The sequence below is a fragment of the Arachis ipaensis genome, chromosome B2, assembly GCF_059453495.1.
Source record: "Arachis ipaensis isolate K30076 ecotype BB chromosome B2, ASM5945349v1, whole genome shotgun sequence".
NCBI lineage: Eukaryota > Viridiplantae > Streptophyta > Magnoliopsida > Fabales > Fabaceae > Arachis > Arachis ipaensis.
Genome location: NC_142437.1, coordinates 96873436 through 96897034, shown reverse-complemented (window position 1 = coordinate 96897034; position 23599 = coordinate 96873436). Strand labels below are relative to the sequence as shown.

At 34.6% G+C, this 23599-nt stretch overlaps 1 pseudogene; it reads right to left on the bottom strand.

Annotated features, from left to right (window-relative positions):
- Positions 1–6067: 6067 nt before the first annotated feature.
- Positions 6068–23599, bottom strand: part of LOC107627467 (large ribosomal subunit protein eL37z-like) — a 49190-nt pseudogene continuing 31658 nt past the window's right edge.

The following is a 23599-nucleotide window of genomic DNA, read 5'->3' as shown; positions in this document are numbered from 1 at the left end:
TTTCTTTTGTTGCCTGCTGTACTCCTTGGGAATGAACCTTGCAGCTTTGTAGTTTGCAATGTCTGCAAACCATGGTGTTTCCTGAATGGCAAATAAATGCTCATCCGGAAAGGTCTCAGAGATTTCAAGAGAGGGGAATGACGTCCCTTCTATTGGCTCTATCCGGGACAAATGATCAGCCACTTGGTTCTCTGTCCCTTTTCTGTCTCTTATTTCTATATCAAACTCTAGCAGAAGCAACACCCATCTTATGAGCCTGGGTTTTGAATCCTGCTTTGTGAGTAGATATTTAAGAGCAGCATGATCAATGTACACAATCACTTTTGATCCTACTAAGTAGGATCTAAACTTGTCAATGGCATAAACCACTGCAAGTAATTCTTTTTCTGTGGTTGTGTAATTTTTCTGGGCATCATTTAAAATGCGGCTAGCATAATAAATGACATGCAGAAGCTTGTCATGCCTCTGCCCCAGTACTGCACCAATGGCGTGATCACTGGCATCACACATTAGCTCAAATGGTAATGTCCAGTCTGGTGCAGAAATAACTGGTGCTGTGACCAACTTGGCTTTCAGCGTTTCAAACGCCTGCAGACACTCTGTGTCAAACACAAATGGCATGTCAGCAGCTAGCAGATTGCTCAGAGGTTTTGCGATTTTTGAAAAATCCTTTATAAACCTCCTATAGAATCCTGCATGCCCCAGAAAGCTTCTGATTGCCTTAACATTGGTAGGTGGTGGTAATTTTTCAATTACCTCTATTTTTGCTTGATCCACCTCTATTCCCTTGTTTGAAATTTTATGTCCAAGGACAATCCCTTCAGTCACCATAAAGTGACATTTTTCCCAGTTTAAAACCAGGTTGGTCTCTTGGCATCTTTTCAGAACTAGTTTTAGGTGATCAAGACAGGAACTGAATGAGTCTCCATATACTGAGAAGTCATCCATGAAGACTTCCAGAAATTTTTCCACCATATCAGAGAAAATAAAGAGCATGCATCTCTGGAAGGTTGCAGGCGCATTACACAGCCCAAATGGCATCCTTCTATAAGCAAACACTCCAGATGGACATGTGAATGCTGTTTTCTCTTGATCCTGGGGATCTACTACAATCTGGTTATAGCCTGAGTAGCCATCCAAAAAGCAGTAATAATCATGACCTGCCAATCTTTCTAGCATCTGGTCTATGAATGGTAAAGGAAAATGATCCTTTCTGGTAGCTGTATTGAGCCTTCTGTAGTCAATACACATGCGCCACCCTGTAAATGTTCTTGTAGGAACCAGTTCATTCTTTTCATTATGAACCACTGTCATGCCTCCTTTTTTGGGGACAACTTGAACAGGGCTCACCCAGGGGCTATTAGAAATAGGATAAATAATCCCAGCCTCCAGTAATTTGGTGACCTCTTTCTGCACCACTTCCTTCATGGCTGGATTTAGCCGCCTCTGTGGTTGAACCACTGGTTTAGCATTATCCTCCAATAAGATTTTGTGCATGCATCTAGCTGGGCTTATGCCCTTAAGGTCACCTATGGACCACCCAAGAGCTGTCTTGTGTGTCCTTAGCACTTGAATAAGTGCTTCCTCTTCCTGTGGATTTAAAGCAGAGCTTATGATCACTGGAAAAGTGTCACTTTCTCCCAGAAATGCATATTTCAGGGATGGTGGTAATGGTTTGAGCTCGGGTTTAGGAGGTTTTTCCTCTTCCAGAGGAAATTTCAGAGGCTCTTTCATTTCCTCTGAATCCTCCAAATCAGGCTGAGCATCTTTGAAGATGTCTTCCAACTCTGATTCGAGACTCACAGCTATGTTGATCTCTTCCACCAAAGAGTCAATAAGATCAACTTTCATGCAGTCTTTTGATGTGTCTGGATGCTGCATGGCTTTGACAGCATTCAACTTAAACTCATCATCATTGACTCTCAGGGTTATTTCCCCCTGTTGGACATCAATGAGAGTTTATCCAGTTGCTAGGAAGGATCTTCCTAGAATGAGAGTGGCACTCTTGTGCTCCTCCATTTTCAGCACTACAAAGTCAGTGGGAAAGGCGAATGGCCCAACTCTGACAATCATGTCTTCAATCACGCCTGATGGGTATTTAATGGAGCCATCAGCAAGTTGGAGACATATCCGGGTTGGTTTAACTTCTTCAGTTAAACCAAGCTTTCTGATAGTGGATGCAGGTATTAGGTTGATGCTTGCCCCAAGATCACATAAAGCTGTCTTGGTGCAATTACCTTCTAATGTGCATGGTATCAGAAAACTCCCAGGGTCTTTAAGCTTTTCAGGAAAGCTTTTCAGAATGACTGCACTGCATTCTTCAGTGAGGAGAACTCTTTCAGTTTCTCTCCAATCCTTCTTATGACTCAAGATCTCTTTCATGAACTTGGCATAAGAAGGTATTTGCTCAAGTGCCTCTGCAAATGGAATCTTTATTTCAAGAGTCCTGAGATAATCTGCAAAGCGAGCAAATTGCTTATCCTGCTCCTCTTGGCGGAGTTTTTGAGGATAAGGTATCTTGGCTTTATATTCCTCAACCTTAGTTGCTGTAAGTTTATTTCCTACAGAAGTGGTTGAAGAAGCCTTTTTAGATGGGTTGTTATCAGCACTTGTGTGTCTCTGATCCCTCACTGGCAATTGAGTGCCAGAGTTAGAAGCTGGAGTGACGTTAGACGCCAACTCCTCATCTGTTCCTGGCGTTTGAACGCCAGAACTGTGCTTCTTTTGGGCGTTCAACGCCAGATCCTTGCTTGTTTCTGGCGTTGAACGCCAGTCCTGAGCATGGTCTGGGCGTTCAGCGCCAGCCTTCCACCCAACTTCTGGCGTTTTAGCGCCAGAATTATTTTTCCCTGGGCTCTTACTGTCCTCAGATGGATTTTGGGTGGTTTGCTCATTTCTTGGTTTCCTGCTGCCTTGAAGTGGGGTATTTAGTGCTTTCCCACTTCTTAATTGAACTGCTTGGCATTCTTCTGTTATTTGTTTTGACAGCTGCTGCTTTGTCTGCTTTAATTGTACTTCCATGTTTATATTAGCCATCCTTGTCTCTTGTAGTTTATCCTTGAATTCAGCTAACTGCTTTGTTAGAAAATCCAATTGCTGATTGAATTCAGCAGCTTGCTCTGCAGGACTGAGTTCAGCAGTTACTGTTTTAGCCTCTTCTTTCATGGAAGGGTCACTGCTTAGATACAGATGCTGATTTCTAGCAACTGTATCAATGAGCTCTTGAGCTTCTTCAATTGTCTTTCTCATGTGGATAGATCCACCAGCTGAGTAATCTAGAGAGATCTGAGCTCTTTCTGTAAGCCCATAATAGAAGATGTCTAACTGAACCCACTCTGAAAACATTTCAGAGGGGCATTTTCGTAGCATCTCTCTGTATCTCTCCCAGACATCATAAAGAGATTCATTATCTCCTTGTTTAAAGCCTTGGATGTCCAGCCTTAGCTGTGTCATCCGTTTTGGAGGAAAGTATTGATTCAGGAATTTTTCTGTCAACTGTTTCCATGTCCTTATGCTAGCCTTTGGTTGGTTATTCAACCACCTCTTGGCTTGGTCTTTTACAGCAAATGGAAACAGTAATAATCTGTAGACATCCTGATCTACTTCCTTATCATGTACTGTGTCAGCAATTTGTAAAAACTGTGCCAGAAACTCTGTAGGTTCTTCCTGTGAAAGACCGGAATACTGGCAGCTTTGTTGCACCATGATAATGAGCTGAGGATTCAACTCAAAGCTACTGACTCCAATGGAGGGTATACAGATACTACTCCCATATGAAGTAGTAGAGGGGTTAGCATATGACCCCAGAGTCCTCCTGGACTGTTCATTTCCACTTAGATCCATGATGGAGAAAGGGAGATGATGTAAAATAAAAATTTTATTTTTATTTATTTATTTATTTATTTAATTATTTCGAAAACAAAATAAATTAAAATAAATAAAAATAGGTGAAGATTTTTGTAAAAATGAGGAGGGAGAAAGTGGTCAGGAAGTTTTGAAAAAGATATGATTTGAAAAAGATTTTAAATTTTTTTTTTAAAAAATCTGAATTTTAAAAATAAATTTCGAAAATTTGTTTTAAAAATAGAGAGAAAAGATATTTTTGAATTTAAAGAGGAAAGAGAGAAATAATAAGATAGCACAAGATTTAAAATTTTTAGATCTAATGCTCCTTGTTTTCGAAAATTTGGGAGGGAAAACACCAAGGAACACCAAACTTAAAAATTTTAAGATCAAGACACAAGGAAAACTCAAGAACACTTTGAGGACTCACAAGAACACAAGAACATGAAGAAAGAACACCAAACTTAAAATTTTTAGAAAACCGAAATAAAATTTTTGAAAAACAAAGGAAAACCAACAAGAAAACACCAAACTTAAAGTTTGGCACGAGATTTAATAGAAAAATTATTTTTGAAAAATTTTTGAAAAGAAAATAAAAGACTCTGACCCAAAAGACAAAAATTTCCTAATATAAGCAACAAGATTCACCGTCAGTTGTTCAAACTCAAACAATCCCCGGCAACAGCGCCAAAAACTTGGTGCACGAATTGTAAATCACACTTTTTACAACTCGTACCACTAACCAGCAAGTGCACTGGGTCGTCCAAGTAATACCTTACGTGAGTAAGGGTCGATCCCACGGAGATTGTTGGCTTGAAGCAATCTATGGTTATCTTGTAACTCTTAGTCAGGAAGACAATAAAATAATTCACTTATCAAATATGATTGCAAGGAGAAAAAGGGCAGAACACAAATTATACTTGTATGCAATGATGGAGAATAGGTTGGAGTTTTGGAGATACTTTGTCTTCTGAAATTCTGCTTTCCTCTGTTTTCTGATTCACGCACGCACGTCCTTCTATGGCAAGCTGTGTGTTGGTGGATCACCATTGTCAATGGCTACCATCCATCCTTCCAGTGAAAAGGGTCCAGATGCGCTGTCACCGCACGGCTAATCATCTGCAGATTCTCAATCGTACCGGAATAGGATTTACTATCCTTTTGCGTCTGTCACTACGCCCAGCACTCATGAGTTTGAAGCTCGTCACAGTCATTCAATCCCTGAATCCTACTCGGAACACCACAGACAAGGTTTAGACTTTCTGGATTCTCTTGAATACTGCCATCAATCTAGCTTATACCACGCAAATTCTGATTAAGAGATCTAAGAGATATTCATTCATTCTACGATGGAACGTAAGTGGTTGTCAGGCACGCGTTCGTGGAGGAATGATGATGATTGTCACGTTCATCACATTCATATTGAAGTGCGAATGGATATCTTAGATAGGAACATGCATGTTTGAATGGAAAACAGAAATACTTGCATTAATTCATCGAGACACAGCAGAGCTCCTCACCCCCAACAATGGAGTTTAGAGACTCATGCCGTCAAAAGATACAAAGTTCAGATCTAAAAATGTCATGAGGTGCGAAATAAACCTCTAAAAGTTGTTTAAATACTAAACTAGTAACCTAGGTTTACAGAAAATGAACAAACTATGATAGATGGTGCAGAAATCCACTTCTGGGTCCCACTTGGTGTGTGATGGGGCTGAGACTTAAGCTAATCACGTGCATAGGGCTGTTTTGGGCGTTCAACGCCAGCTTTGGATCCTTTTCTGGCGTTGAACTCCACTTTGTAACTTGTTTCTGGCGCTGGACGCCAAACTGCAACATGGAACTGGCATTGAACGCCAGTTTACGTCGTCTATCCTTGAACACCAGAAATCAGCATCGAATATTGCAACGTATTCACAGTGTTTGACATAGCTACTCTTTAAACCTTCTTTAAATGCACCTGCTTTGTATCCTAGTCTGTTCTCTCTTATTTGGTATGTTATATTTATGCCTTTACTTTCCCATCTCTGGCATTCCATCTCCACCATTTGCTGCATTATTTTTCATTTCTTATTAACAACACATATTTCCTAAGATTCATTACTTTTTACTAAAAAATCACACAATTTCTAATAAAAGTATTTTACTATATCAATAATAAGAGTACATTGATTACAGGCTCAGTAGAATCATCAAGAACATGGATGACAAGACGATCAGCAGGCTACGAAAGATTACAAGATGCACCAATTGACACCTTGTATACCTATATATACACACAGAAAAAAAAACTCAAAAAAACCAACCAAATTTCACAGAAATAAAATAAAGGAGGCAGAGAAAAACAAAGAATAGAGATAAGCAAATGCAAGCAAATTAGGAAGACCTCTTTCTCATTGAACATTGGAATCTGGATGAAAACCACAGGGAAATTGGAGCTTCCAAGTTCAAGATCATCCTGGATGGATTCATACTTGTAACGCTGCTTTGGTTTCTTCCAGAAGAGCTTGACCAAGATGATAATGATTCCCACGTACGGTCTCTCTAGATGCAGCTGCTCCATTCTTCCTTGGTGCAGCTTCAGTACCTAGTTAAACAAAAACAAGATCGCATTAACGAAATGATAATTGACGGAAAACACAAATACTGAAGATCTGAATAGATCATGGACGTACCTTCTCTGAAGCAGCTCTGGAATCGGCGAGGCACGTGGCAGAGGTACCTCATCCTGCTAGTGCCGGTGGGTCTTTCTGTGAATGGCCTTCACGCTCCAGTTATCTGTAATGGTTCATTTGGCAAAATAGTACTAGAATCGTGAGAACTAAAACTAAAATGTGCAGAATCAGAAATCGTGAATGAAAATGGAAGAAATTAGGGTTTACATTTCCTCTTACGTGCAGTGGGAGAAGCACAGACAGAGCAACGACTCTTCTGGAGGTGAAAGCTGCGGTGGCCGCACTTCACACAGAGGGTGTGAGTCTTGTTCCTCCTCTTACCAAAGCTCCCTGTTCCCTTACCCTATGTTACATTCACACATACTAAAATTTAATTCATCATAGATACACAGTAAGTTGTGTATGTGTGTGTGTGTATGAGAGAGAGAGAGAGAGAGAGAGAGAGAGAGAGTACCATTAAAGCAGATCCAGAAGATACGATAGATTGGTGGCACAGAGGAAGGAAAGGCGACCTCTGTTGGCTGACCGATGCGGTGAGTAGTGAGCACCGAGGGAGTGCGAGCGCTAGCAGAGACGGGCTAGGGGAGACGATGGAGGAAGAGCTGGCAGAGAAGGGGATCAGCAACAGATTCTGAGTTTTAGGGTTTTCAAACTTCAGAGCATTAGTAATAGGGTTAGGGGAGAAGAGTAAAAGAGTCTGACGAGTTAGGGACTTTAATTTAGGGTTTTTTCTTTTCTTTAGTGAAACCTTTTCGCCACGCTTTTTTAAGGGTGCCAATAGAGTTATTGGAAATGGGGACGATTTAAAAACGTGCCAATATTAAAAATTTTTTGCCACGTTTTACAAGCGTCTCTGTTTAGCGTGGCAAAAAAAAAGCATAGCCAAATCTCTAATCAATTGCCATCCTCATAAAAATGTGGCCATAGACCTCTTTCGTCATGCTTTTTAAGCGTAGCAAGAAAAAACATAGCCAAATCTCTAATGAATCGCCATCCTCATAAAAGCGTAGCCATTGACCACTTTTAACCACGCTTTTAAATCGTAGCAAGAAAAAAACGTGACCATAGACCTTTTTCTTGTAGTGATAAAATTATGAATATTGAATTAATTAAATTATCTTTGTGTTATTATATCTTTAACCTTAATAATTTTATTATTCGGTCCAACGTAAAACAAGCCAAATTATAAGTTGTATTTGACAGGCCATCTCACGTTTACTCTTAATTGTTATTGTTATTAGAATTATTCTCATTGTCATTGGGATTGGGGTTCAATTTGGAGATGTATTGTGTTTTTTTGTCAAAAAGTAATGATTTATTGGACTTAACCTCCAAAATAATTTTTGAAATTGAAAATATGTACTAAATTATTTTTAAAATTTTAATTGTATTAATTATATTTTTGATATTGATAAAATTGTGCTATATTAGTCTCTGATTTATTTTTGTTAATAATATGTTAACATAGTTTGATTATGTAGACTGTTAATGATGCGTGTTATGGGTGCGACTGAATGGAGTACTCCTGCTACTAATACTAATACTACTACTAATAATAATAATGATAATCTACTACTAATAATAATAATAATGATCTACTACTACTACAACAACAATTATAATAATAATAATAATAACAATAATAATAATAATCAAAAATCTAATTTAATTTATTAAAATTATTTTGAAAATGTTATTTGATTATTAGTTTGCTAATTGACTTTTAATCAAATATTTTAATTTAAAATTGAAGATAATATAATTAATTTTCTTTGTTTATAAAATTAAAGTATTAAATTCTAAAATCTCTATTATTTAACTAAATTGTATAAAATTCTTATTCTTTTACAACTGTTAAGCTTTAAAATTTAAATATAGAAAATTATTCAATAATTATAAAATTAAGTAAAATTTCTAATTTAATTGTCAAAACTTGATTTAATTATGTTTTGAATTGGGATTGTTAATGGACGGAATGGAAGGAAGGATGATGAGGATTTTCTTTGAAATATGGTTTTTGAATGAATTTGGAAATGAGATTTGGATTGATAAATAATTATGATGTTGAGAATGTTGAGAATGTTGAGATATCGATTGAGAATGTTGAGATATGATCTTTGAATTATTCATATGGCTTATGAATTTGAATTATCTGAGATACGAGGTTCCCTGGATAAAGTACTATGGCTTGCCATCACGTGTACCAGGTTGAAAACTCGATACTCTGTTGACCATATGACGTAAGTGTGACCGGGCACTATATAAATTCCCAGGAATGTAACCCCCATTGAGCAATATTGATTATTTGAGAAAAAGCTATGCATAGACTCTTGGGGATGCACGTCGGGGACAGTCTAAGTATTTTCAGACTTGTCGGGTTGGCTGGATAACAAACAGATGAGCCTCATCAGCCATAGGACAGGCATGCATCATATGCATTTGTATGTTTTGTTTGGGTTTGAACTTGTTTTGGTTTGCCTAATTGCTAAACTGTTCTTAACTGCTATTTGAGCTATTTGCTGTAACTGTTACCTAAACCTGTGCTTTCCTTGTCTGTCTTGCCTGTGTTTGTCCTGGCATGCTACATTTGAGAATGAACTTTGGTGCTGAATTAATGATTGTGTTGTTTGATTGCGTGGTTGGTTTCTGATTGAGATTTTCTTATAAGAAAGGAAAGGTTTCAGATTTCTGAAAGATTAAACATTGTTTCTTTGAAAAGGTTTTGGACGATTACCTATTGGTTTTTAAAAGATTCATAAGGCAATGATAATTACTGAGTTTGAAAATAGTTTTCTTATTAAATATCTTCTTATGACAACTTTGAAACTCCGTGGTGAGACCGTGTGGTTAGGTTCTCACCCCCCTATAGCTTTACCTTTTTAGGAACCGGATAAAGAAGCATTAAGAAGAGTTATACTATGTTTGGTTTATATGTTGTTGTATTAATTAGATTATTTTCTTCCCTCGTTATTGCTATTACAAGTTTGTAAGAGACCACGTATAATAGTATAGTGAAGAGTCAGTCAGTAACATGTGGCATATTGACATAGATAATTGTACCACATGCTACAATACTATTTGTCTACATGTCATCTTATACAATAATGTATCTTAATATTGTTTGTCAACGTGTTCTCTGTTATGTCATTATTGCATATGCACTAAATTAGTTCTTAAACATGTATTAAGTGACTCATTTTAGTTTTCGAAATTGAATACTATGTACTAAATTAGTCTATTGACTAATTTTTTTTTATGAATTTAAAATTTTTAATATCTTTAAATTTACTAATTTTAATTCTATATTTTTACATATTGTTTAAATACAAGTGCTTTGATAAATAGTTTTAAAATTATAATTTTAATCATACATTTTTTATAATATTTTAATATTGATAACTATACAAGGTGGGATAATTAACATCCCATGCAATAAGAGAAGAAACCGCACACTCAGTTTAGATAAGATCATTAACTCATATGACTAAGTTATCATCTCTCTTTATAAATACCTAACAAACTCAGGTATTTTTCAACCCAATTCTCATTTAAATCAGCTTAAACTCTTGCTAACTTAGATATCACAGTCCCTTGTAGGTACCTCCAACTACCGTCTTGGAGCTAATGCGAAAGCACTTTAAGTATCCTCACTGTCATCTCTGATCTCTTTTGTCTAGTCCATTAACACACAATCAGTTTTAGGTACAACTCATAACAACAATTATGTTATTTAATAAAAAAATAAAATGATTGATTAAAAAATATATATTTTAAGTCCAAAAAATGCATACTCCATAGTAAATGAAAAATAAAAAGATATGTATTTTGATTTTGGATTTCTTGTTAAAAACATCTGTTTTTGGACAAAAATAAAAAAGTAAAGTGACAATTAAGTCTTTGAGAATTTGCACTTTGGACAGAATAGATGATAAACTCCTATTTTATGATAATTTTTTGCTTGAAAAGAGTGGATTTTATCAATTTTATCTTGCATTTATTCATAGAAAATGCATAATTTTGTAAATTTCTCCTAATTGTGCTTAAATTATGAAAAACATGCTTTTCATGCTTTAAAAAAGCTAAATTTAATTCACTTTTATCTCATTCGATGCCTTGATATGTTTGTTTAAGTGATTTAAGGTTTAGAAGGTAAGAATGGCTTGAAGAAATGGAGAAAAAGCATGCAAAAGTGGAAAAAGCATGAAGAAATGAAGTTTGAAAATCTGCCTAGTTGTGTGTACGCATGACAGATGCGTACGCATCTCCTTGGATTTGTGCGTACGCATGGCAGATACGTATGCATGAGTTACGGCAAGTGATTTACCTAAGTAAACACGTTGCTAGCAATTGCAGGCCAATTTTGGTCCAATTCAACTCATTTCTAATGCATATGAAGGCAAGAATCAAGGGGGATCAACCAAAAGAGGGTAGAAGTACAGTAGTAGTAGTTTAAAATTATGTTTTAGATTAATTCCTAGAGAGAGAAGCTCCAACTTCTCTCTAGGAATTTAGGATTTTTAGTTTAATTTCTCCTTAAATTTACGTTTAATTTTATTTTAATTTAGTTTTGTTTACGTTTTATTGTTCTAGCATCTTAGTTTGTTTAGTTTTACTTGTTAATTTCTTTATTTTGTTAATTTTAGTTTATGAACAATTGTTAATTTATATTTTTCTTTAATGCAATTAATGTTTTCCATGTTCATTGTTGCTTATTTGAATTATTGTTACTGTTTTCTTGCAATGGTTAGCTATAAATTTTAGGGGTAAGTATTGTTTGGTCCCTAAGGTTTAAGGTCAAAATCAAATTCGTCCCCAACGTTATTTTTTATTTAAAATCGTCCCAAACATTTTATTTAGTATTAAAATCGTCTTTTTTAATAAAATTTTAATTTTATTACTAAATTACCCCTACCCTAATAAAAATTATAAAAAAAAAAAAAAGAAAGAATGCGGGGGAGGAAAAGGGGAAAGGACGCAGGGAGAAGAAAAAAGAAAAGGGGAAAGGAAGAGGGGGAAGGGAAAGGGGGGCAGAAGGGAGGGGGATGGTGCCAGCGAAGCTTGGAGCTGCCGTCACCGTCAGGAATCAGAACTAGAGGGAGAGAGAGCTTGCGAGGGAGAGAGGAGACATGAGCTAGGGAGTCACGCTCTGCCACCGCCACCACTGCTACCAACTTCGCCGCCACTTCGCATCCTCGCCGTTGCACATCACCAATTCGGCTTCTGCTTCTGCTTCTGCATCTACATCTACTTCTTCTTCTGCTTCTGCATCTGTGTCTGTTTTTGCCTCTGCTTTGTTTCTGCTTTGCTTATGTTATGCTTCTGCTTATGCTTCTATTTCTGATTCTGCTTCTAATTCTACTTCTGATTCTGATTTTGATTTGTTATTTTTCTTATTTCATTATTGTTGTGTGTTGATTTTGTTGTTGAATTTGATGTTGTTAGTTTCTGAATTTGAATAATGTGTTATTATTGGTGTTATTATCAAAAGGATGATTTTGATACCAAATAAAATGTTAGGGACGATTTTAAATCCAAAATAAGAATAGAGACGAATTTGATTTTGACCCTAAACTTTAGAGACCAAAACAATACTTACCCCTAAATTTTATTATTTCTTGCAATTTATGATGTTTTTCTTTTATGCATTCCAAGTGGTTGTTAAAATGTCTTTCTTAGTTTTAGAGTAGATTTTGCACTCTTGACTTGAAATTTAGGACTTAGGTAACATTGAGTCATTGATGTCCAATATTGATTGGCGATTCAAGGTTGTTGGTTGGTTTTGTTTCCACTGTCGCTAGTCTTTTACTAAGCTAATTAATGAGTTGGCTAGGACTTGTGGATTAAGATCAATTATGCATATTTGACTTTTCCCCAATGTTAAGGGATGACAAAGTGGGATTAACTCTTCTTAATTACCATGTTTGGGGTCAATAACTTTGATAGGAACCTTTGACTCTCAATCCTTGTCAAGGTGCTTTTTTAGCACTTGAATTTTCTTGTTTGATCTTCACTTTTTTTGTCATTTAATTTCTTGTCTTTTGCATTCAACCACTTTTTCTCATAACCAATGATACGCACACCTCACTGCAATTCCTTTGAAAAATGACCTAAGATTTAAAACTCTCAGTTTTTATTGATTTGAATTGTGACACAATCTAAAATCTGATTTCGGCTATTAGTTGGTTTGGAACTATACTATTGACAAAGCAATTCTTTTGAGAAAATTCTGAACCGACATTTGCCCTGCGTCAAGTTTTTGGCGCCATTGTCGAGAATTGCAATGCGTGCTTGTTATTGGTTATTGTTAATATGTTAATATTGTGAATAGTTTGCTTTTTATTTGTTTTCTTATTTTTGTCAGTAGTTAGGAGTGTATTTTTCTTTATTTATTGATAGCTTTTATTTTTATTTTCTCTTTTTTCTATGAGTTCTCACTCTTTTAGTTTTGAGTTTGGTTGTAACTATGTTGTAGAAAATGGAAACTTAAATGATGGTTCGCATTATGGATCGAAAATCAATTGCAGGAGGAGCCACATTCCTATGGACAACTTTCATGGCAACAACCTCCTCCGCCTCGTTATGAACACAATCAACCCCATAATGTATACCAATACAATGTATATGGTGGCCCTCCTTGTGGTTATAAACCTCAACTACCATATGCCTATGAACCACCTCATCAACATTGCCCTCAACTATCATACTCACAAGCCCCATCTTTTCACCAAACACCTCCATATGATCCTAATCCATATCCACCACCACATCACCAACCTTATGTGCCTCAAGAACAACCATATGAACCATACTTAGAACCACCACTATTCTAATACAAATACTCCCAAGAACCTATTGAACCATCATCTTTATATACACCACCTCAATATTCCCACTCTTATGAACCACCTCCCATATATGAAGACTTTCTCCCACACTTTGAGTCCTCTATTTTACCACAACCCTCTATAGATGATACTCTCTGCTCCTTTTTTCAAGAACAAAATGAGGCGAAAAAGGAAAAGCAAGAATCAATCGAACATCAAAATGCTATCATGGCTACCTTAGATGAAATCTTAACCCACTTAGCCTCACTACATTCATACAATCAAGGCACTCCTGTTGATAAATGTGGAGAATCAACCAAAGAGCATAGTGTGGAAGAGAGCTTGGAGCTTTAAGAGAAAAAAGAGGAGCCCAAGTGTGAATTACAACAAGTGGAAAAGGTTGAATGCATTGAATTTGAAGAAGTGATTGAAGAGTTAGGAGGAGTTGAGTGGATTCCAAGATTGAAGGCATTTCCACTCTAACTAATGATCTTGTTGAGATTGTTGAACCTTCCTCCACAGAGTGTGAAATTGATGTTGACGAGGACTGTGCACAACCTCCGAGACATGAATTGAGTAATGAGAAAGAATTAGAAGAAGTTGGTGAGAAAGAAATATATAGAATTTGAGAAAGCTTGTCAAGAGGTGGAGGTTATCCAAGAAGAGAATAAGGGAGTGGAGATCACATCGCTAAAGCTGTTGGAAGCCTCTCTTCCTAAGTCACCACCATCCATGACATCATTTGCGTGGGTAAGAATCTTGTCCTTTAGTTTTATTAGTCCACTTGAATACAATTTACTAGAAGTAGATGGTCAACTTAGAGCTCTTTATGGATTAAAGAGCAAGAGAGAGATGGTTAGTAGTTGGCAACATAAATCAAAGCTCACTAGGGTTGAAACCTCAGGGTTGGAGTTCCGATGATAGTGCAATGCTCAATTCAATGGATCTCAGAGGATGATTTGGAATCCAAGGGAGAATTATAAAGTCTTGTCACCCAGATGGAACAATGAGAATCAATTAGAAGACAGATGCAAAAACAAGGTTTGGGAGTTCTTTACTTGTTTGAATGGTGTTGAAAGCTTGGTGCACTTAATTGAAAATTTTGGAGATCATTTGAAGTCCAAGCATTGGTGGAGGTTTAAAGATGAATTCAAGTATAAGCCTCCATGACAAGAGCTCACCAAATATCCAACTTAAGGACTTTAAATAAAAGTGCTAGGTGGGAGATACCCTACCATGATAAGATCTTCTAGTTTTTCCTCTTTGTATATAGTTTTTTACTAGTTTTCCATTTCTTCTTAACTGAATTTCTTGAATTTGCTTATTAGAATCAAGGTTTGGATGTGTTTGAAATTATTTTGGTTGTTTGTTATGTGCTTACAAGGTTTAATTAATCAAAAGGAGCCAAAATTGCTGTTTGCAATCTTGTGTACGCATAACTTATGCGTACATATCGTTCTCCAAAACTTGTCATATCATGCGTACGCATGGAGCATGCGCACTGTAACACCCTAACTACCAAAGCTCACACTTTCGGCTGCGCGACTCTGATAGCTCAGATATTACGACGACACTTATACTATTTAATACTAAAATATGAGCCTGTTTAAAACTTTAAACCGCAATACCGCTCCCAAAAATACTTTCGTTTGATAACGTACATTCACAGAATACCATACAACATACAAAAGTTCATAAAGAGTACATCCATATATATACACATATATATATAAATAATATTACAAGCATTAGACAATATAGTTCCTATCCCTCTTACAGAATATCTCAAGATAAAGGCGAGGGTACAAATAATAGTCTGAAGCAATACAGAGCATTTCAACAACAACTAAATAAACTCTTCGTGACTTCTGCGCCCATATCCTGAAAGGGGAAAAATGTAGGGGGGTGAGAACATCATCCTCGAAAGGGTTCTCAGTAGAGGGTTTTTGGGAATTACTGTAATAGGATACGTGAAGATAAACCGTACCAGTGATTAATAACTGTCTTATGCCTCTTTTCAAAAATAACGGTTTACAATAAATAGAAATCTGAAATCTTTTCTGAAAGAGGAACAGTTCAATTCTCAAAAACTCAAAAGCCTTTCAAAACAGTTTATCTATGCTGAACCAAAATAGCCTTTCATATTCTTCCAAACCAGAACACAACCAAAACCAACCATCGGTCCATCTCATTTCAACCACGGCCCTAGGCCAAACAATCCAACCATCAACCAATCACCACAATCCAACAGAGTCCCAGTCGCAAACACAGATAGGAAGTCAAGCACAAACAAACAGTTACAGCAAGTAGAACAAATAGCAGTTAATCACAAGTAATCATAAGGGCAAACCAAGTACAATATGTACACTCAAATAATGTCACATAGATGCATATGATGCATGCCTGTCCCTAGTGGCTGATGATATCATCTGTCGATTATAGAGCCAACCCGACAAGTCCTGGTAGCTAACCATTGAACTGTCCCTCTGTCGCGCATCCCCAACTCGAGTTATACTCAACATAATCATGATCATAATCATGATCCATATCCATCACCCTCACTGGTGAATATTCACGGGGGCGAGCTCATCCGGGGCTTTCACAGTGTCCGGCCACACTTACGACATAGGGTCAACAGAGTATCAAGTCTCAACTTGGAGCACGTGGTGGCTAGCCACTGCTACTACCCAGGAAAACTCGTATCTCAGATAGTGGAAGTGCAAAAATCACAATTATCAATATCTCAGCATATATGCATTCATTCTCAGCCATGGATCAACATCCATCTCAGCCATCCGGCTCACGGTTCAATCCAGAACCAGCCAATATTAATAATCATACACAGCCATTCCGACTCACGGTTCAATCCAGAACCAGCCAACATTCATAAATCATACACGACCATTTCGGCTCACAATAAAACAGCACTTCCACCATTCAACATCATTAAATTCATAAAGTCGGCATTTAAGCCATAAATCATTTTCTCAATTCATTTCACTTTGAAATCGAGTTTCAACTCTTTTCAGCCTTGGCTTTAAAGATCTCATTTCTCAAATCATCTCAGGCTCATAAGCCACTTTTACTCAAGGTAAATTCCCCTTTGAAAACAATGCCACTCTCGGCATCCTCTTTCCAAACTTCCATAACCATGGCAAGTTAAAGATTTATTTTGAAACATTCAAAATCACCCATTCAACAATGGGATTTTATAACAATTTCCTTGGCAGAGTCCCAAGTCTTTAGGGGAGGATAACATAACTCATTTCGCCAAATTCATTTAAAATCATTAAAACCTTGGCTTTCCGATTTGAGTAATAAAATATGATCTAAACCAAACCGAGTCACGTAATCATTTACTTCTTTCAAAGCCGTTTCCTTTACTTAGGCAAAACCAGCTTTAACCCCCATGATAAATTCTAAGCGTTTCAACTGTTCAAAATTGTTTTAGTCTTGCAAAAATTCAGAATTCAAAGAATACTTAAAACCTTTCGCAAAACATTTCAAAATGAAACTTGTCAATAGACATTCAGGTTCTTTCAAAGTCATTGAAACTTCTTTAATTGAAATCCCCAAGTCAAATTCAAAGGCATAAACCCTTTTCACATTCAAACAGCTTTAAAACACAAGTTTCATCTAAATAACTTTCTCCTGAAAGAGATACAATGCCTTTCTTAAGAAGCAAGACTAAATCACAATTTCCTCTTTACTAATTCATTTTGAAAACATGAATCATACTTTTCTTGATAATTCAAATAAAATAGTAGAAGTCTTTAACTCATCATTCTTCATAGGTGTAGGCATCCGTTTCTTCTTTTCTCAAACTGCATCCACTCGTGCTTCTTGCCTTTGGTTCTCCATCTACCTTTGCTCTGCCTCTGCGTATCCTGGTTTGTCATCACCGTCGTGGTCGTCGTGCTTGGGCTAGCCGTCTGCCTCTCCTTCTCCTCTGAATCAACTTCTACGTGTGCCAGAAAGCTTCGGGTCCGGTATATTGTGTTCAGTCCAGTGAGCATTTTTTCTTTCTTTCGTATTTATTTTTTCTTTCTTTTGTATTTATTTTTTTTCTAATTTGATGTTGAATTTGTTGCATGAGATTGGACCACTTATATTAAATTTTGAAAATGCAAAAACCTTCAGATTATGGTATTCTTAGTGTTGAGTCCAGGTGCTCAGTTTCTACCTTAGCTTACCGATGCATTTGCCGTAGGAAAGGCCTGTGGTGGTTTGGTATCTTGCTTCAGGTGTTGATTTTTTTATGATTTGGTGTTGTACTATCTTCTGTATTTCTTAGATGTGGATCATAGCTGATGTTTTACTTAGGTTAAATATTGTTTTTAGGTGTATGTTTTGGAACCTTTTTTACCTTAAATCTCCCCTGTTTCAAGTTGAGAACACATAAAACTAATGGGAAAAAATAAAAACAGTTAGTTGATAATTAGTTTACTGGCTTTGGTAAAGATGTAGAACAAGAATCATAAAGCTTGGAAGGGGAAAATATATTTTAGGTATAAGAACCATGTCTGTAATAAAAGTGAAAAAATATTTCTTTTTGCTGTGAGTCCTTTTCTATTGTAGTGAGTCTTATATATACATAAACATAATTAATTTTTATAATTGATCGGTGATTAATGATCCAATAGTATGACCGGTTCAATTGTCTGTTTGTTTCTGATAACTATGCTTTTTGCATCTTACTTTGTTAGGGTTTGTTATTTTGCATTATTTATTTTGATTTTTGAAAATCAGTTCACTAGTTCTTCCGAGTGACTAAATTTTTAGCTTCAATCGTTATATCAGATGTACCGGAACAATCTTTAAGTACAAGTTATCAATAAGTTTTGCAACCAATTTATAATTGATATTTGCCTTTAAAATACAACATAGTGAAAGGCTTGTAAAACATACCTTAAATAGATTTCACGTTCTAAATTTAGCTAGTTTATGTCTGAACATACATTCAAATTCTATTGGTTTTGGGATGGTAAGCTAGTTTTTACCTTCTCGTTTATAGAAAAATTCTTGTGGAAAGAATAAGCTCTGTGTTCTGGGCAGACTTGCAGCTGTTGCTTTTGCTGGTATTACATCAACTTTTGTAACTAATTTATTAAGTAAATGGTCAACTTAGCCCTTAAAAAATTACTCATTCTTCAAATTGGTCCTTGAAAGAATTTTTTAAACAAATTCGTTCTTTAAAGATTTTAAATTAGTCATGTTAGTCCTTCCGTCACTTTGTTTGTTAATGGTGTCAAAATTTGCTAATATAAGACATCAAGTGACACCCCAACATACTTCTAGGAGTCTTATTTGACTATTAATATGATTAGTTTAAGAAATTAGATCAAATCAAAACCTAATTGAAGAGATAACTTGAGACATTGGAATCCCTTAATTTGGGATTGATTTGATCTAATTTCATAAACTAATCATGTTAATAGTCAATTAAGACTCCTAAATGTATGTTGGAGTGTCACTTAACATGTTACATTAGCAAATTTTGACACCATCAACAAACAAAGTGACGAAAGAACTAACACTACTAATTTAAAATCTTTCAAGGACCAATTTAAAGAATGAGTAATCTTTTAGGAACTAATTTGACAATTTACTCGTAATTTATTCTTATTCAGTTTGGTGGCAATGGCAATGCATGTTTTAATAAGTTCTTTAATTAATGTTGATATATATGTCTAACTTATATAAGAATCTCCTCCTTGGTTACTAAGGACATGTGGATTAAGATGTTTCATGGTATATTGGTATGGCTTCTCAATGAAGCTTGATCTATGGGCTATCTTAGTAATTCACATTATCAAATGGGAAAACAATTTGGATTTTTGCATTTTACCCTATCTAAGGCACGGTATGGTAAGTAGAACAATGATAGTTACCTGTGCCTGCTGAAATTTCAGCTTTATTCCGTGGTTTAATTATTTTGTCGGTTTCTATAGTTTCACTAACTTTTCAATTAGGTCCCTGTACTTTTTTTTTCTTTTCAATTGAGTTTCTATATCATATCAGATTTTGTAATTAAGTCTAGCATGACAAAAACATTAAAATTAACAGAATATTTCATTAAATAAAACGAATATGTCTAACACTTGATCGAATATCCTGTACAATTTAACAGAATATTCTGTTAATTTTAACGTTTTGTTACTGTAGGGACTTAGTTGCAAATTCTGTTATGATATAGGGACTTAATTGAAAAGAAAAATAAAGTAGTGGAACCTAATTGAAAATTCGGTAAAACTGTACGAGAATAATTAAACCTTATTCCGTGCATTGGCACTTTTCTTTCAGTCAAATTGAACAACCTTCATGTTTGATGAAAATACTCATCTTATCTTTATATGACAATTTGAAATTATGGTACATTTGTTTGATCTTCATTTTGGATAGAATAGAACTGGTGTTAACACGCTGCATCAGGACTGTTGTTTTTACAAAATATGAATTTTCTTTTTTCAAAGCTTTAAAAAAATCACTTTTATTAGAATCTACTCAACAACCCATCTTAAATTTTTCAAAAGCTAAAAGAAACTAATGTTTCTTGTCAAAATAAGCTGAAATAGATACCTTCTATAATCTATACTATATCCAAGGCAGCTAAAGTTGCACTTTATAAGTTTACCTTCTACGATGGTAAAGGAGGTGAATATTCTATTTGATCATCAAATTCTAGAGTATTAAAATTGATTTCTTAATAAAGACTAATGAAGTCTACATAATAAGTTGCTTATGCTAATATCATGTGGATACATTAGATTTGTTTGGCATTTAGTTTTGCATACTCTCATCATTGTCTTAGATTGACAAAACATTTCTACTCTCTTATTTGGTTTAAATGCACACACAATTTAATATGACTTGATGATTTCTTATTGATAAAAGAGGGAACAATGCTACCTTCATATTTATTGTTACATATTGATAAGTAAGGAGCACTATATTCTCTTGTCTTTATTTAATATGACTTTATTTTGAACCTAACTGTGTTGATATTGGAATTGAACCCCATTCTCTCGGTTATACTTCTCTTAGCTTGATTAGCGAAAGAATCCATGTTTTGGTGTTCATGTTTATGGTTGTTGTCATCTTATTATCTGCGTTGTTGTTATGGTTGTTGTCATCTTCCATGATTTTTTTATCTCTTCATGTAAGAAAGTTAATTAGATGTATTTTGGATGATGTTTTTGTGTCTTTAATGACTTAAAACTTAAGCATGTACGAATTAGAATTAAGAAATGGAAATGGAAATGGAAATGAAAAGAGTACGATTTTTTTGAGAGATAATGATAGAATTTGGATTGGTTCAAACGAAGAGGAAGAGAGTAGAACCAAAACCAGAAGTATTTACCATGATCACATTTTTTCAACAAGCATACAACAATGGTAATCCTAGATGCGATAAAAAAAACGTGACCTAAAGACAAATCTGATAATAGTTAATGGTTATGGTTAAATATTGTAATATGAATAGTCTTTTACCCATAAAAATTATAAATAATAGCATTGGACGTGATAATTGTTAGAAAATAGTAAAAATTTTGGACAATAAGAAAGACATTTGTTACCCTTATTACATGTTATACGTAAACTTTTTCTTATATTTAAATTTTTTTTTGGTGACTTTTCTTATATTTAAATTAATGTATCATGTATATATCCTGATTAGGTAGATAAGCTATAATGCATGCACTCTTGATGTATTTAGTATGTACATGTGAAATAATTATCCTAATCCTAAAAATATTGGCTTTCACTCATTCATTTTGCTTGAATTATACCAATATTATGCTTAAATTTTTTGTTTTGTGGATTAAAGAGACTTTAAGATATCTTCCAAATTTAGATTTTGTTTTACATTCCAAAAAAATTCTTAAAATAATTTCGCTATTACTATTCTAATAAATAATCAGAAATAAAATAACTTAATTAACTTTTATACCGTGATAATAAACCAAATTAAATTTAGTTTTATTCAATTTATTTTCATTAACATAGAAAACGGTAATGATTATAAGTATTTTATTTTTAGTTAATAGTCTATAATATTTATTCTGGTCAAATGAGCTAATTAACACTTAACAGTGGTTCAATTAAAAAAAAATCCCTTTTTCAATTAAAACTAGTTTTATACATCCATGCTTTGCAATGGGAGATTATATTAAAATAATAAATATTATTTATAATAATTATAATAAATTAAAGAAAAACTATAAAAATAGGTTATAATTTGTGGATAGTCTAATTTTATCCTACAAAGCAAAATTTCAATCTACATAACTAATATTTAATTTATTCCGAAACGACTTGTGTAACTCGAGAGTTAAGTAGATTGTCTTGTTTCCTTCAATGCTATTCTTTGAAAAATTATTTTCACATATAGAAAAATTATAAAATTGTTTGATTAGTTGAAACCAAAATCGGATTTTAATATTTGTCTATCACGTTATTAAACATAAATATTTTATGCTTTACTTTGAAACTTTTTAAGGTAATCATAAGAATTTTATAAATTCATTTTTTAGTTACTAGGTGAGCAAACTTGTTTATCATACCAATTCTTGTGGGTTGAAGTTGGGTTGGGTTTATCCTACTATACTTACTATTTCAATTTTAAAAGTGATAAATCACTCTCCTATATTATGCATTATTTAAACTTCATGATTCTCTTACAGATTTGGGACGACTATTATATATAATCTTATTTAATATGCCATGAAAACTCATTAAAAACAACAACAATATTATTATTATTATTATTTTGAAAACTAATAATCAAAGCTTATTTCATGGGCATTTTTATCATTTAATAACCCAATTGTTTTCTTGTGTTATTTATTATTTATATTACTAATCATTATATTAAGTTTCAAATAAATTAAATTAACTAGTTGATTGAATGAATTAAGTGAAACAAGTCAGGGAATATTTTCCAAAGAAAGTCACATAAGACATAAGTTTCATCATTAAATGAAAAAATCCAATTTTAGTTGGATATAATGGATAACGGATAATGGATAGATAATAGAAAGATATCATGCCATAATAATAAATGTTTAATATAGGGATTTAAAATTTATATAATCTACTAAGTTAAAATTTGAGTTTAACCATAAAAAATTCTCAAGTGCTAAACTTCATAAATAAAATTTTATTACTTCTCAAGGAAGTAAACTAGGTAATAAAAATGTTTGTCGGGCATTATTGATAACCAAATATCAATTTTTGTAATATTTTTCAAAACCTTCAAAACAAGTTCAATCTAACCAGTTCAATGTCAAGGCTTTCTCAAAAACTCAAAAATCATTTACTCATAGATCAATCACTTTAAATCATTATTTTTTTTTAAAGTCATTAAAGTCCTTAAATCATAATTTTTTTAATTTGAATCCATTTTTGATAAGTTAAATTAAAAACCAAACTCACAAACCAACAAAATCATAAAATAGATTTCACTTTTTCTGTAAACCATATCATTTAAACCAAAGATTCCAAACCAAATTTCAAAATCATTCTAAACTTTAAAATTTTTTCAACATGATTTAAGGTCATACCGATTAGAAATTGGAAATCCTAATTAAAAATCGCAAAAGCATCATCCTCATTCTGTAGCTGCATCAGTCGGCACTTCCCCTGCCACCAGGGCTGGACCTCACCCATCAACTGATATGCCGCAACTCCACAAACTGGTTTTCTAGAACATGTTGAACTCGTAACGCATAGGCCAGGTTAATCATCCTCACTATCTCTCCGTTAACGTGATTGACCTAGTCCGTGAGTTACTATTCGGGGTCTCGTCTACACCAAACAATCGATATCGAGGTGATCAGTCTCAATATCTCAAGCCTAGTACTTCAATTACCCTAAAAAGCACTCACAAACAAGCATGCTATGCATATCAAGCAGATAACCCAAATAGCATGAAATAAAAATTAACCCAAGTATGCAATGAAGCACAATCGGTCCATCCCTCAAGCTCACGAGGACGAACCGCTCTGATACCATAAATGTAATACCCTGTTACCCTAAGTCTTACCTCGCGCCGTAAAGCGAAGGATAACAAAGTATCACGACAGTTCTAAGGCTCATATAATATTATATATATATATATATATATATATATATAGAGAGAGAGAGAGAGAGAGAGAGAGAGAGAGAGAGAGAGAGAAAGAAATAGTAATACTAGAAGCTCGATGAAGGAATAAAAGGTCAAAGTGTATAAAGCAGAATTACGAAACGCGAAGCGTT